The sequence below is a fragment of the Elaeis guineensis genome, chromosome 2 (assembly GCF_000442705.2).
Source record: "Elaeis guineensis isolate ETL-2024a chromosome 2, EG11, whole genome shotgun sequence".
NCBI lineage: Eukaryota > Viridiplantae > Streptophyta > Magnoliopsida > Arecales > Arecaceae > Elaeis > Elaeis guineensis.
In genome coordinates, this window is record NC_025994.2 from 103270202 (window position 1) to 103283847 (window position 13646).

Below are 13646 nucleotides of genomic sequence, written 5' to 3' on the forward strand. Positions count from 1 at the left end.
GGTTGGGCGGTTTGGAAGTTGACGTCATTCGAAGACTTCTGGCCGTCCATCTGCAACTGCGCGAGCCGGCGGTCGATTTCCTCGAACCGGCGCTCGTAGTCGTCCGCTCGTCGGTGCTGGGAGACCCCAGGAGTGGAGTCTCCAGAAGATTCCGAGAGGGAGGCCGACGGCGTGCGCGGTCGCTTCTCCTTCCTTGCCCGTTCCAGCAGGGAAGGAGAGGGCTGCTTGGACCGTCGGTCATCGCGCCAAGACCGTCCCTCCTCTTCTTCGTGGGAGCGCTGCTGAGGGCGCTCGCGCGGGGGCGACGGAGATCGACGCGGTCGTCGGCGGCTGCTCCTGGAGGGCATCGGACGGGCCGTCGGTTGTTGCTGGAGGCTCTTGACTGCGTCCGTCAGTACGGTCATCTGCCGTACGAGGGCCGCAATCCGCACCTCCGTGGTCACCGCGGGGTGTGGAGAGCTGGGCTCCGCCGCCGACGGTGGCGGGGAGGCCTCTTCCCGGCGGGAAGAGCGCCTCGTCGACCGATGATCCTCGATCGTTGGGCTCTTGTCTTCGTCATCGCTCCCCTTACCTGGCGCGCCAATCTGTTGCGGCCAATCGCCTCGTCATCCGATCGTCGGAGAACGTGCACCTGCAAAACGAGAAGTCCACACTGACCGGAGGCGGCTTCGGCGGGGACCCTCCGACGGTCAAGTCAGAGAGGTGACTGGGCAACAGTGAAATGAAGACAGAGAGCTCGATCGAGAGAGGAAGGGAGAGGAGCGAGCCTGTGGTTTTGAAGTCGAGAAGTGGGGGGAGAGCGGATCCCTTGCACTGTTGCCTTCCCCGATTTATATAGTTGAGCACGGTATGGCGCCGTCATCAATGGCGCGGACAAATGAGGAATTGTCAACTCACTGTAGACTGTCAGAGTCGCCGTGAAAGTGTCATGTCGCCGTGGGGCTGTCAAATCACTAGGGTTGACAATGCCCTCGGCGGGACAATGTCCCTAGATGGCCGTGCCGCATGCGGCTGTCAGGACTGACAAGCTCTGGCGGCTGTACGACGATCGGAGGAGTCGACCGACCCTAGGTCAGTGGCCAGCTGAGTGGCGTCGGGCCCCTCCGTTGGTCGGCGAGTCTTACGTGAGTCGGCCGTCAGACCTCCGGGTTTAGTCGGTCGGGAAAGGTGCGCCCGACATATCCTCAGTCGGTCGTGAGCCGATAATTGGCTGGTGATGGTGTCAGTCGGTCGGTCGGTCCGACTGTCAGTCGGTCGGTCGGTCCCTCCGGCCGTAAGTCGGTCGGTCGGTCCCTCCGCCCGTAAGTCGGTCGGTCGGTCCCTCCGGCCATCGGTCGGTCGGTCGGTGGGTATTCCCCAACAGGATGGTTTTGACACGGTAGGATCATAGCATAAAATATCAAACTCCATGCAGCATAAAATATCAAACTCCTTGTGACATGTGGTACGAGCAATTCCATTGGGTTTTGCGGTTGGAGGTTGCCCACGAAGCGTGTTACGTGCTCCATCTTCAACAAAATGGGAGGCCATTCAATGAACCGGTGATATTTCGGGTCGGTGGCATGAATCACGGGCATTCAATTCAACCATATTAGATGCCACCAGTGTTGCCTCCCTCGTTGACATTGTGGAGAGTAGATCTGATCATGGGTCAGATTTGGATCTAAAAACTATCAAATTTTACATAGGCTCAGTCCGATGTCCGGTTAAAAATAAATAGAGTTTAGATCCCAGATTTGACCCATGATCAGCTCTATGCAGAAGGCTATAAAAGTAACCGACTTTCCACCATAAAAGGGAAGTTAATGCATTATAACTGGATTGGACCTCAGCCCTAAATTCTATTCATTTATAATTGAGCTTCAGGTTGGTTCTATATAAAATTTGACACCCAAGCCTAGCCCATGACCGGATCTACATGGGATATATGAATGTATATATGTATATACATGTGAGAAAGAAAGAAACATTCTGCATGGTATAAACTTTGAATGCTTCCATACTTGTCAGCGTTCGGTTTTCTCTTTAAACCCATTCTGACTAACAATTCTATCCTTTATGCTGACTGCATGTTATCATTGTTCAAACATGTTTTCCCCAGGACTTGCATGCCCTTAAGATACGACTTATTTTGTCATCGAAGACCAAACATGAATTGTAGCTGCTGCTAGTCGTACGGTAATGTGTTACGTTCTTTTTATCAATCTCAACCGCTTAAACTCATTGCACGATGCTCTTCTTCGCTTTGCAGTTGTTTTCCGTGAGTGGATGCACTATAGCAGCGAGGGACACATATCATCATGTGAGATAAAGCTCTCCACTACGTACACAAGCATCTCTCGAAGGATTACCATGGTAATTGACAATAATACACTTGATCCATTAGATAGAACGAAAACTTGTGTAGATAAGATGGAACTGGAAAGTGGTAATTGTAACACCCCGGCCCATTTGGACCCTGGATCAAGCCCAAAACCCAAAGCCCATACAAAAAAAAAAAAAAAGAAGAAGAAAAAGAAATAGAACGGGAAGAAGACTCCCGATGGGAGTCTTCTTCTCCGATGAATCCCAGATGGAAAGGAAGTCCTAGGACCATCGGAGCCCTAGGGACCTCTATAAATAAGTCTCTCCCTCTCTCAAGACCCTCCACCGGTGATCTTCGAGCCCGATTCCTCTTCTTTTCTCCGTAGAAGCCGTGGCAGCCTCTTCCTATGCTCATCGAAAATTAGAGCCGGTGACGCTGCTGAAGCATGAGGTAAACCCGTCTTCTCTTTCCCCTCTTCTTTTCCCTCCCTTCCACGGTGCGGTGCACCCTCGCCAGCCGTCGAACTCGTCGAAAAATCCATGAAAAACGGAACCTCTGTTTTGCTCTGTTTTGGTCGGATTCTTTCCTTCCCTTTTTCGATCACCGGCACCACCAGTTGCGGCACCTCACCACTAGGATGGGACCCTCACCTCCCAGCCTTCCTTCCCTATGAGTCTTGGCCACCGGCAACGGGCCAATGACCGAAAAACAAAAAGAAAAGGGTGGGGTCCCTGTTTTTCCAAATTTTTCTCCGTCGGTCGAACCTCGCCGCCGACCTTCTCTTGCCCTATCACCGTCAACCAGGTGCCACCGCCCCTCGCTAGAGCTCGAGCTACCAAGCTCCTTCCTCGGGTCCTCCCCTACTCGACCAAAGAAGAGGCAGAAAGATGAAAACAGGAGAAGGAAGAAAGAAAAGAAAAGAAAAGAAGAAGGAAAAGAAAAAAAAAAGAAAAAGAAAAAAAAGAAAAAGAGAAAGAGAAAAAGAAAAGAAAGAAAGAAAGAGAGAATTTTCTCTCTCTCTTCTCTCTCCTTTCTCTTTCTCTTTCCTCTCTCCTCTCTCTACCTTCTCTCTCCAATTTCTCTCTCTAGATTCTCTCTCTAGATCTTTTTCTCTCTCTTTATGGATTTTATCTCTCTAGTGTCTTTCTCTCTTTGATTTCATCACGGATCTTAGGATAAACTTGAGATGAAAATAAGATGATCTAAGATTGCTCCGAAATTCATACAGTAGATTATATTCCAATCTGATCTTTATTCGAAATTGATAACATCAATCATGGTTAATCCATATTGAGTCATCCGGATATGATCTTTGATGATCTCGATCATGATTGCCTCCTCTGAAGGATACAAAAATTTTCTCTCTCTAAAATTTTCTCTCTTCATGGATTTTCTCTCTCTAAAAGTCTTATGGATCAGTGGAGGATCCAGATACTTAGACAAATCTTAATTTTGGTTAATCCTGAGAGAGGTCCTAGATTTGTGTTATTAGAATCGATTATCGGTAATTTTTTTCATATATAATTTTTTATATTTGATTAGGGTTATGAAGAGATGATTGTCTGCATATGATATCGAATGGAATATTTTGTTAAAGACATTCATAAATCAAAGAAGAACATTGATTTCTGCGCTTGGATCAGTCATCGGTAAAGGTAAGAATCCTTGTACATGATCATCATTATATATGCTATTTTACTGTTGATTTTTTCTCATTGATTTTGCATCGTTGGATTTGAGATCGATGAATTTGTTATATCTGAGACACTGTTATTTATTTATGTGATTTTGAGCATGAGTATGTTATATCAATACATATGTATTAGCGATTGATGGTATGATTATATGGGTATGACATATTTATTACACTACAAAATTTGAATTGATTAATGAAGTCAAATATTATAATTTCATGAAAATGAAAAGAAAGAGAAATTTAGTTTAGACTGGTCTTGTCATGTGGAATAGCCTGTCAGGAGCTTATGCTTGGGACAGCCCCCACAGACTTATGTGTGGAAGAATTTGATCCGAGAAAGATCATGAAGAATCTGATCCGAGAAAGATCATGAATGATTTGATCCGAGAAAGATCATGGCCACTTTGATCCGAGAAAGATCATGAATATTTCGATCCGAGGAAGATCACAGAAATCGATCTGAATAAAAGATCGTCGCATGATCCTGGTAGTCCAAAGTCAAAACCAAAAAGAAAAAGATTAAAGATGATGTGATAATAGAAGAAAATAGAAAGATAAGACATGAAACAATCGTTGAATAAAATTGTTTCACTTATTAACATATGATAATGCATCTCTTTTGATAAAACAAATAATCTATAAATATTTGCAGTATTCTGGACGGTGAACATCGACTTTTATGTGTTATTGCTTATCTTTATTTTCAGATTATATTATTATATTGGTGTGATATGGGAATTCTTACTGGGCTGTAAAGCTCACACCCCTTCATCTTTCTTTTCTTCTCAGAGTTACAGGATGCTTATGATTGGCTATGGTTTGGATTTACGGGTGAGCAGAAGGATAAATAGAGTGTCATAGTATCTGATCAGAAAATTGAAGAAATTTAAATTGTAATTATGTAAGGTTTTATGAATTATTATTGAAATTAAATATTATGGTTGATAAGGTTGTAATGATTTAATTTGGCCTTGCATATTCTTTAGGGCTTGCTCTAAGGAGTGTGCGGTCATCACGTATCCGACCTGGGTGTTGGGTTCGGGATGTGATAGTAATTATATGGATGATAGCAGTAACTTAGATTTATAGAGGTATGATCCACTTCTAACGACCCACAAGCTCCTCGTTGTGCTACATTACAGTGGAGTACAGCGAAGAAACTTGAGGGATTAATTTCTGAAGACAGCCAGACACCAAGGCTACCCCCTTTTTTTTGTGAAAAGAAAAGCCACATATTTTCATTGGAAGCAGAAGCACAACAACATGGCATCCCTTCTGCAGCTTGCCAACAAAATAATTGTAGTTAACCAATGAAGTCAGCTCGGACGAAGGCCATGTAAGTTGTTACAGAGATTCGAAACCTGGGTTTGGAAAACAAGTATCATCAAAGTCGGGGATATACTTTTCATCATAAAAGAAAAAAAAGGTCGGGGATATACTGGCTGGGTCACCGCCAATCACATAGCGGCCGTTGCCAGGAAACAGTACGGTGCCTTTGTGATCGAGGCCTTCGGTCTGCCTTTTGCCAGCGAGAGCTGGAACATGGCGTCCGGTGATGATGACTTGGGTGAACGATAGCAGAACCAAGAACCGGAGGACAAGGGAGTAGCAGGACTTTGTGGAGAATGGTATTGGTAGTGGACAATGGTATCATTTTCTGGTGGAATGGTTGGATTTTGGGTTCCTTATAGAAGGGATTGAGCGTTGCATTGCCTTACCCCCCAAAAAAAAAAAAAGCGTTGCATAGGAAGCTGGTAGCGCATTTACAAGTTACTGTTGCACCGAGAAAATAAAAAAACCACTGCGTTAGTGGGTTGGTGACTTTTGCGTATAGCTGAAAGCCTTTTGTGCATCACGTGCAATATAATAAAATGGATACGGAAGGCATCATTTAATTATATTAAAATATATAAAATATTTAATAATAAAATAGATATTTAATATTATTAATTTTTTTTTATTTTTAATGATAAAAATATTTTTTTTGTAGAATAAAAAAAATAATATTATTATTTTTTAATATCTTGTATTCTTGTGAATATATATGACATCTGAAACAGTATATATGATTTTCTGTATCTTTATGACATTCTGAATAATATATTTGACTTCTTGATGTCTTGTATATTTTCTTGTGAATATATATGACATCCCGAATAATATATTTTATTTTTTATGAATATACATAATATCATGAATAATATATATGACTTCCTAATGCCTTATATAACTTTCTGTGAATGTATATAACATTCTGAACAGTATATATGACTTTCTGTGAATATATATGACATCCTAAAGAATATATATAGATTTTTAATATTTTGTATAATTTTTTATGAATATATATGATATTATAAACAATATATATAGCTTTTTGATGCCTTATATGACTTTCTATCAATATATATGACATCCTGAATAATATATATGACTTTCTATTGATTATAAATCATATAAAATATCAAAAAATTATATATATTATTTAAAAAATTATATATATTATTTAGGATGTCATATATATTGATAAAAAGTCATATAAAATATTAGAAAGTCATATATATTATTTATGATGTCATATATATTCACAGAAAGTCATATATATTATTTAAGATGTTATATATTTTTATATAAAATTATATAAGGCATTAAGAAGCCATATATATTATTTAGAATATCATATATATTTATAGAAAGTAATATATATTATTCAAGATATCATATATATTTACAGAAAGTCATACAAGGTATCACAAAGTCATATATATTGTTCAGGATATTACAAAGATATAAAAAATCATATATATTATTCAGGATGCTATATATATTCACAGAAAGTTATATAAGGCATCAAGAAGTAATAATACTGTTCATTCTTTGTTCAATAGAGAAAAAAAGTATTTTTGTTATGAAAAATTTGACAGAAAAATAGCTAAGCGGTATTTAATGTCTGTCTCATTATTAATTATGCTACATTATTTCATATGACTGGATGGTGCATTCCACGTCAATTTTACTACACCGCATACGGTGCACAAAAAATTACTCACTCCATACATAGCTTTTTCTTAATATGACTATGAAGAGCTTGGCTTCCTCCATTTTTATTTTATGTGTATATATTGTCATTGAGAACCACCCAAACTAAGGTGCTGAGCTTACATGGTTGCCAGAGATCTTAGCTCATCTGCCATCTAGATTCAAAAGATTGGATGAAGATTAATACACACCTCTACGGTGATGATTTGGTGGCTATGAGCTCAATTGGCAATGGTTGCTACACCAAGTGACTCCGAGTTGGCATTGGATGGCAAAGGTGCTATTTTCATCAGTGCTTCGACGTTTGTTTTGATCTGAAACAGCAAAGATAAGAAAGTCTATTTGTCGGAGTGTGTCTGACAGGATTCTCCAATGCCTAAGCCAAACACAACCAGGGACGGTTGAAGGGCAAGGCCACCGAAGCCCTTGCCTTAGACCCCCGCCCCCAGGAGGCTCCCCGCTCGCTCGCATCCGGCATCGCAGTCCAGCCTCCGCCTCCCACCTCCGGCGTCTCGGTCCAGGCGTCCAGCCTCCGCCTCTAGCATCTCGGTCCCGCCTCCAGGCCCTCCACGCTCCATCAGTGACCGCATCCCGACGTCCCGATCCCATCTCCGACGTTTCGGTCCCGCCTCCAAGTCTAGTCTTGGTCCAGCCTCCACCTCCACGCCTCCACCTCCGACCGTCCGGTGTCCCACCGTCTCGGTCCCGCCTCCACGCTCCATCAGTGATCGCATCGGTCGATTGGTGCATCCCAGCATCCCGATCCCGCCTCCGCATCCATGTCTCCGCCTCCGGCGTCCCAGTCCCACCCCGCCTCCAAGTCCATGCTCCATGGCTCCACCAGTCCCGATCTCTCCGGCCCGACAAGGCCTCCCCGGCCAGCAAGGCGGCAAGGCAAGACCACCAGGAGCCAGGAGGTGAGGAGGTCCAGCCGTCTAGGACCACCACGGCTCGTTGGTTCCACTCCACAGTCCACACGGACCACACCATCGCTGAGCAGAGCAGTCCACCCCCCTTGGCCTCCACCGGCGGTAAGTTTCTTCATTTTTTTTTATTTTTCGGCACTCCCCCTCCACCCCGCTTGGTGCACTGGGCCAGCGGGCCGCCGGTCTGCCTTCGTTTCTCAAAAGCCGGAGCCTGGAAGAAGGCCCCTCCCTGGCCCCTGCCGGACCCTGCGGCCTGCGCAACCCCCAAGTCCCCCCTTCCCGCTTAGTCCGAGGGTGAGAAGTCGCCTGTCGCAGCTCGCCGACGGCCGATCGACCGGTGACCAGTCACAGCCACAGAGCAGTGGAATGGAAGACGAAAGGGCTGTGCCGTTGTGGCATCGGTTTTTTTTTTTTTCAAAAATCAAAACACGTGGCTGATGGGCAAGTAGCGTGGGATGGTGGGAGAGCATGGAAAAAAGAAAAAAAAAAAAAAAAGGGCGGCAGGCGGCTTGCAGATTAACAGCGGTAATTAATCTGATTCAACCACTTCAACGAAAAAATTTCAACGGTCATTTTTTTTCTTTTATAAAACTAACCTGAATTGCTTCTTTTTTTTTATATTGTTATATTTAGACAATTGATAAAAATATTATGGAATAGTGTTGCAGTGGATGCTCCATATTTTACACAGCATTCAACAATCGGGTGCTATTATTCTCATTTGCAATCAGCATTGAACAATCGGGTACTATTATTCTAATCTTTATCTATTTTTTATTTAATTTAAAATTTATATTATATTATTATATATTATTTTTATTTTATTTAATATTTGATTCATTGAATTAAAAATTTTGATTGTTGATCTTGTATTGGCTATTTAAGAAATATAAAATAATTATAATAGTTATATCTTTTTGATAATTCATAATAAGAATTTAAATATGTCAACTCAAAAATATGAATCTGGTTATTCAAAGCTTCAAAAAAAAAAAATTGAAAGTTTAATACAATCTCAAAAAGGAGCTCTCGATAAATTCTTTACAAGTAATAAAAATAATAAATTAGAAAATATTGATGAATGTTCTTTAAATGAATAAGTTAATAATTTTTTAGAATTAAATGATAATAAAATATTAGAACAAGAAAAAGTCAACGAAGAGATTCAAGATAATCTTCAAAGTCATAGTGAAGAAAATCAATCGGTTAATTTAAATGATTGCATTCCTAAAAATATTTATGATTCAAGTTAATGGATAAATATTGATACAAATTTGAGAGATTTATTAGTAGAAAAAGGTCCAATTAGAATTGATGATATAGATTTTCCTAAAGATAAATTTTTAAGATATTTTTCTACTACATACTATATTCAAAAGTTGACAAACGGAGAGAAGCATGAAAGAAGATGGCTAGTTTATTCAAAAGACTTAGACAGAGTATTTTATTTTTGTTGCAAATTATTTTATTCTGCTTCTAGTATAAGTAAATTAGCTAATGTTGGTAGTAGAGATTGGAGAAATCTTAGTGCTAATCTTAAGAGTCATGAGATGAGTAATGAGCATGTTATTAATATGTATTCATAGATTGATTTAGAAATGAGACTATTGAAAAATAAAATAATTGATAAAAGTATTCAAGAATAAATAAATAAAGATGAAGAATATTGGAAAAAAGTCTTATTAAGAATTTTTGCTGTAGTAAAAATTCTTGGTAAAAATAATTTAGCTTTTCGTGAAAAAAATGAAAAGATCTATCAAACAAATAATGAAAATTTTTTAAGTCTAATTGAAATGATTGCAGAATTTGATCCGGTAATACAAGAACATATTCGACGTATTAAAGATGATAAAATTCATACCCATTATCTTGGACATAATGTACAAAATGAATTGATAAATTTGTTAGCAAATAAAATTAAAAATAAAATTATTAAAAAAAATTTAGAAGTAAAATATTTTTCAATAATACTTGATTGCACTCCAGATACAAGTCATCAAGAGCAAATGTCTTTTATATTACGATGTATAGATATTTCATCAAGTCCAATCAAAATTATGGAATATTTTTTTGAATTCTTAAAAGTAGATGATACAACTGGAAAAGATCTTTTTGATGTCATTATGGATGAAATAAAATATATTGGACTTAATATTAATAATTTAAGAGGACAAGGATATGATAATAGATCTAATATGAAGGGCAAACAGCAAGAAGTACAAAAAAGACTTTTAGATATAAATCCTAGATCCTTTTATACACCATGTGGTTGTCATAGTTTAAATTTAGTACTTTGTGATATGGCTAGTTCTTGTACTAAAGCTATATCATTTTTTGGAGTGGTACAATGTATCTATTCATTATTTTCTTCTTCTACTAAATGATAGAAAATTTTGCAAGATAATATTTCTGGCCTAACTCTTAAATCATTATCACAAACACGTTGGGAAAGTCGTATTGAAAGTATTAAAGCAATAAGATTTCAAGCTCCACAAATAAGAGATGCTTTATTGGAATTAGCAGAAGTTAGTGAAGATCCTAAAACTAAAAGCGAAGCTAATTGCTTAGCAACATATGAGCTTGAAAATTTTAAGTTTTTATTGGGCATAACTATTTGGTATGATATATTATTTGCTGTTAATTCAGTTAGCAAAAGTTTACAATCAACAGATATGCATATTGATGTTGCTATAGAACAATTAAAAGGTCTTCTTTCTTTTTTTGAAAAATATAGAGAAGATGGATTTGCATCCGCTATGATTTCTTCTAAAGAAATTGCATCTGAAATGAAAATAGAACCTAAATTTCATGATAAGCGTATCATTCGCAGAAAGAAATAATTTGATGAGAATGTTGATAATGAAATAACAAAATCTCTTGAAGAATTATTTAGAATTGATTATTTCTTATATATAGTAGATCAAGCAATTTTTTCACTCCAAAATAGATTTGAACTATTTAAGATATATGAAAATATTTTTGATTTTCTATTTAGTGGTAAAAAATTGAAGTCATTAGATAATGATAGTTTGAAAGAATATTGTCTTAATTTTGAGTATTCTTTAAAATATAATAACTACTCTGATATTGATGGTTTAGATTTATTTTCAGAGCTAAAAATTTTAAAAGAAATTATACAAGTGGAAGATAACAGTTCAATGGATATACTCAATCATATAAGACGACTCGACTCTTTTCCAAATGCATATATTGCTTTTAGAATAATGTTAACAATTTCAGTAAGTGTTGCTTCGGCAGAAAGAAGTTTTTCAAAATTAAAATTAATAAAATCTTACTTAAGATCAATAATGTCTCAAGAAAGATTAAATGGATTGGCTATATTATCAATTGAAAAAGAAATATTAGGAGAATTTGATTATAAAAATTTAATTAAAAATTTTGCATCTCAAAAAGTTAAAAAAATAAAATTTTAATAAAAAATTTATATAAATTTTAATTAAATAATTATATTTTAATTTTTAGCTTTAGGCCTTCAAATATGTTGAGCCGCTCTGAACACAACTCATAAAAAATTGGAGGAGGTCCAAGAAGGGCAGAGAGGCAACACAAAAGAGTCAAAAAGAATTTATGTAAAACGCTGCCAGGAACGCAATATACAGACAACAGCTAGAGCCGTTATCGGATGGTTTGGGATTCCATGCTGGTCGATATGGTAACAACCAACGTATCTCGCCAGCAAATCATGCCCCCGCTTCTTGGCCATGGGGATCTGCTCAAATATTGTTTTTGTTAGAAAATAGATTGAGATCATGCCTGAATCCTTACCAACTAAGAGAAGAGTTGGAAATACAAAGGATTCCCCGCAAATATTTTGGATCCTTCATGTAGCAAACTTTGAATGATCAACAAAAGGCTAGGTGCCGAGCTTTCATTGATTTGCCGGTAGATTCCGAGTGTATCGTATCTCATGTTCTAAGGTGTATCGCTGCATGCGCCCATCATAATTCATTACCGTCAATTGACAATCAAGTACTTTCTGTCCCCCGTAAGTAGCCCAGATTTCATTAAAGAACTAGATGTGATGCTTTCACATGCTGTGAATTGGGAACTAAATAGCCTCCATTTTTTTTTTTTTTTTTGGATAGAAAGCCTCCAAATCTTTCAACCCAAATACCTTCCTGATGGAGGCACTCGGCCCGTTTTTGGTCAACGGAAGCTGGAACTTGAAGTCCAGCAACAGTCTCCTGGGTGAAATATAGCATAATAAGAAAGATGAGGGGGAGAGTGGAAAGAAGAGCGCGCCATAGGAAGAATGGAGTGGGGAATAGGATGTTCTGTTGATAAATGTAATGAGGAACATAAGTTTCTCACATGCGAATATTTTTTTCAAAAATTGGGTGAAAAACTGGGTTAATTACGAGATTTTTGAGTCGAGGATCAACTTCTCTTCATATTTTATTAAGTTTGTGTTGGATCACTTTTGGTGGACTCTTTAGAGAGCTAGTTTCCTTACTCCTTGAAGAACAGGCATGAGCTTTCAAATTTACTGGCCTCCATTTCTCTGAGTTCAATTTATTACCCGATGTTCGCCGATTACTATGATCACTCGGTAAGTTCGATACCGGTGAGCCCCGTGTTGCTCACATGAAGCATCCTTGTTAGTTATGTCAAAAAGAAAAATAAAAAGAAAATGCTGATACGTGATAGCCCTGGAGGCTCCAACATATATCACAATGAATTCACATCTTGGTTGATGAAGAAAATCTTGCATTGGCATAAGAACAAGTTCGTGATATGTGACATAATACATACATGACGGTCAAAAAGGATATCATGATATTGATTCAAGTTCACATCAATAATAGAATTCTCAGGATGTATGTTGTGTACTAGATCTTTCTTAGTTTTTTCCAATAAAATTAATTGGTTCCATGCCATGGTTTTCATTGCGCATTGCCTCTTTCTGTCATGCTGAAAGATTGGAAAATGACACGAGGAACTCTCATGACAGCTGAAAGGAACATTACATCGTAAGTTTGGGGGACATTGCACGTAAGTGCGAAACATAAAGCCATGAGCAAGCTGGATTTTCCATTTCAAGAGATAGGTTCAACTCCCAAACACTTTGGTGCCGGCAAATCAAGGCCTCATCTTCATGGTTTCTTGTTTTGTTAATCCTGACAATCACAGAGACCAATTTCTTCACTAATTTTGATTGAAATCCAATGATTTTTACGATCATGTTCATCAAAAAAAAAAAGTGCATTTTGATCAATACATTGAATTCTAATTGGCTTAAAACTGACCTTTGTGTTGGAATTTCCGTCTCTGCAGATCAGCATTTATGTTATTGTGTCATTCGAGTACTAGAATATTCATGAATCTATCTTCCTCCACACTGGTTCCTCCGGAAAATAAACTATGTTGTTATACGAAGCGACTAAAATTAAGCTCTTGCCAGAATGAATCTATCATAAGAAGTGACCAATTTGATGTCTTAATGCAATGTTAGCAAGAATTCTGAAATTAGCAATATAAGCTAATCTTTAATTTGTGTTCAGCTTTATGATTATGTCGACATATCTAATTTCACAGCTATCACCATATGGCTGATTCAGGGGACCCAAAGTGCATCGCTGAGTTATTAAAATTAAGGCCTTTTAATGAAATCGGATCTCTGTTGGTGTTTCAAGTGAAGCGCTTGTGCAAAGACAGCGCT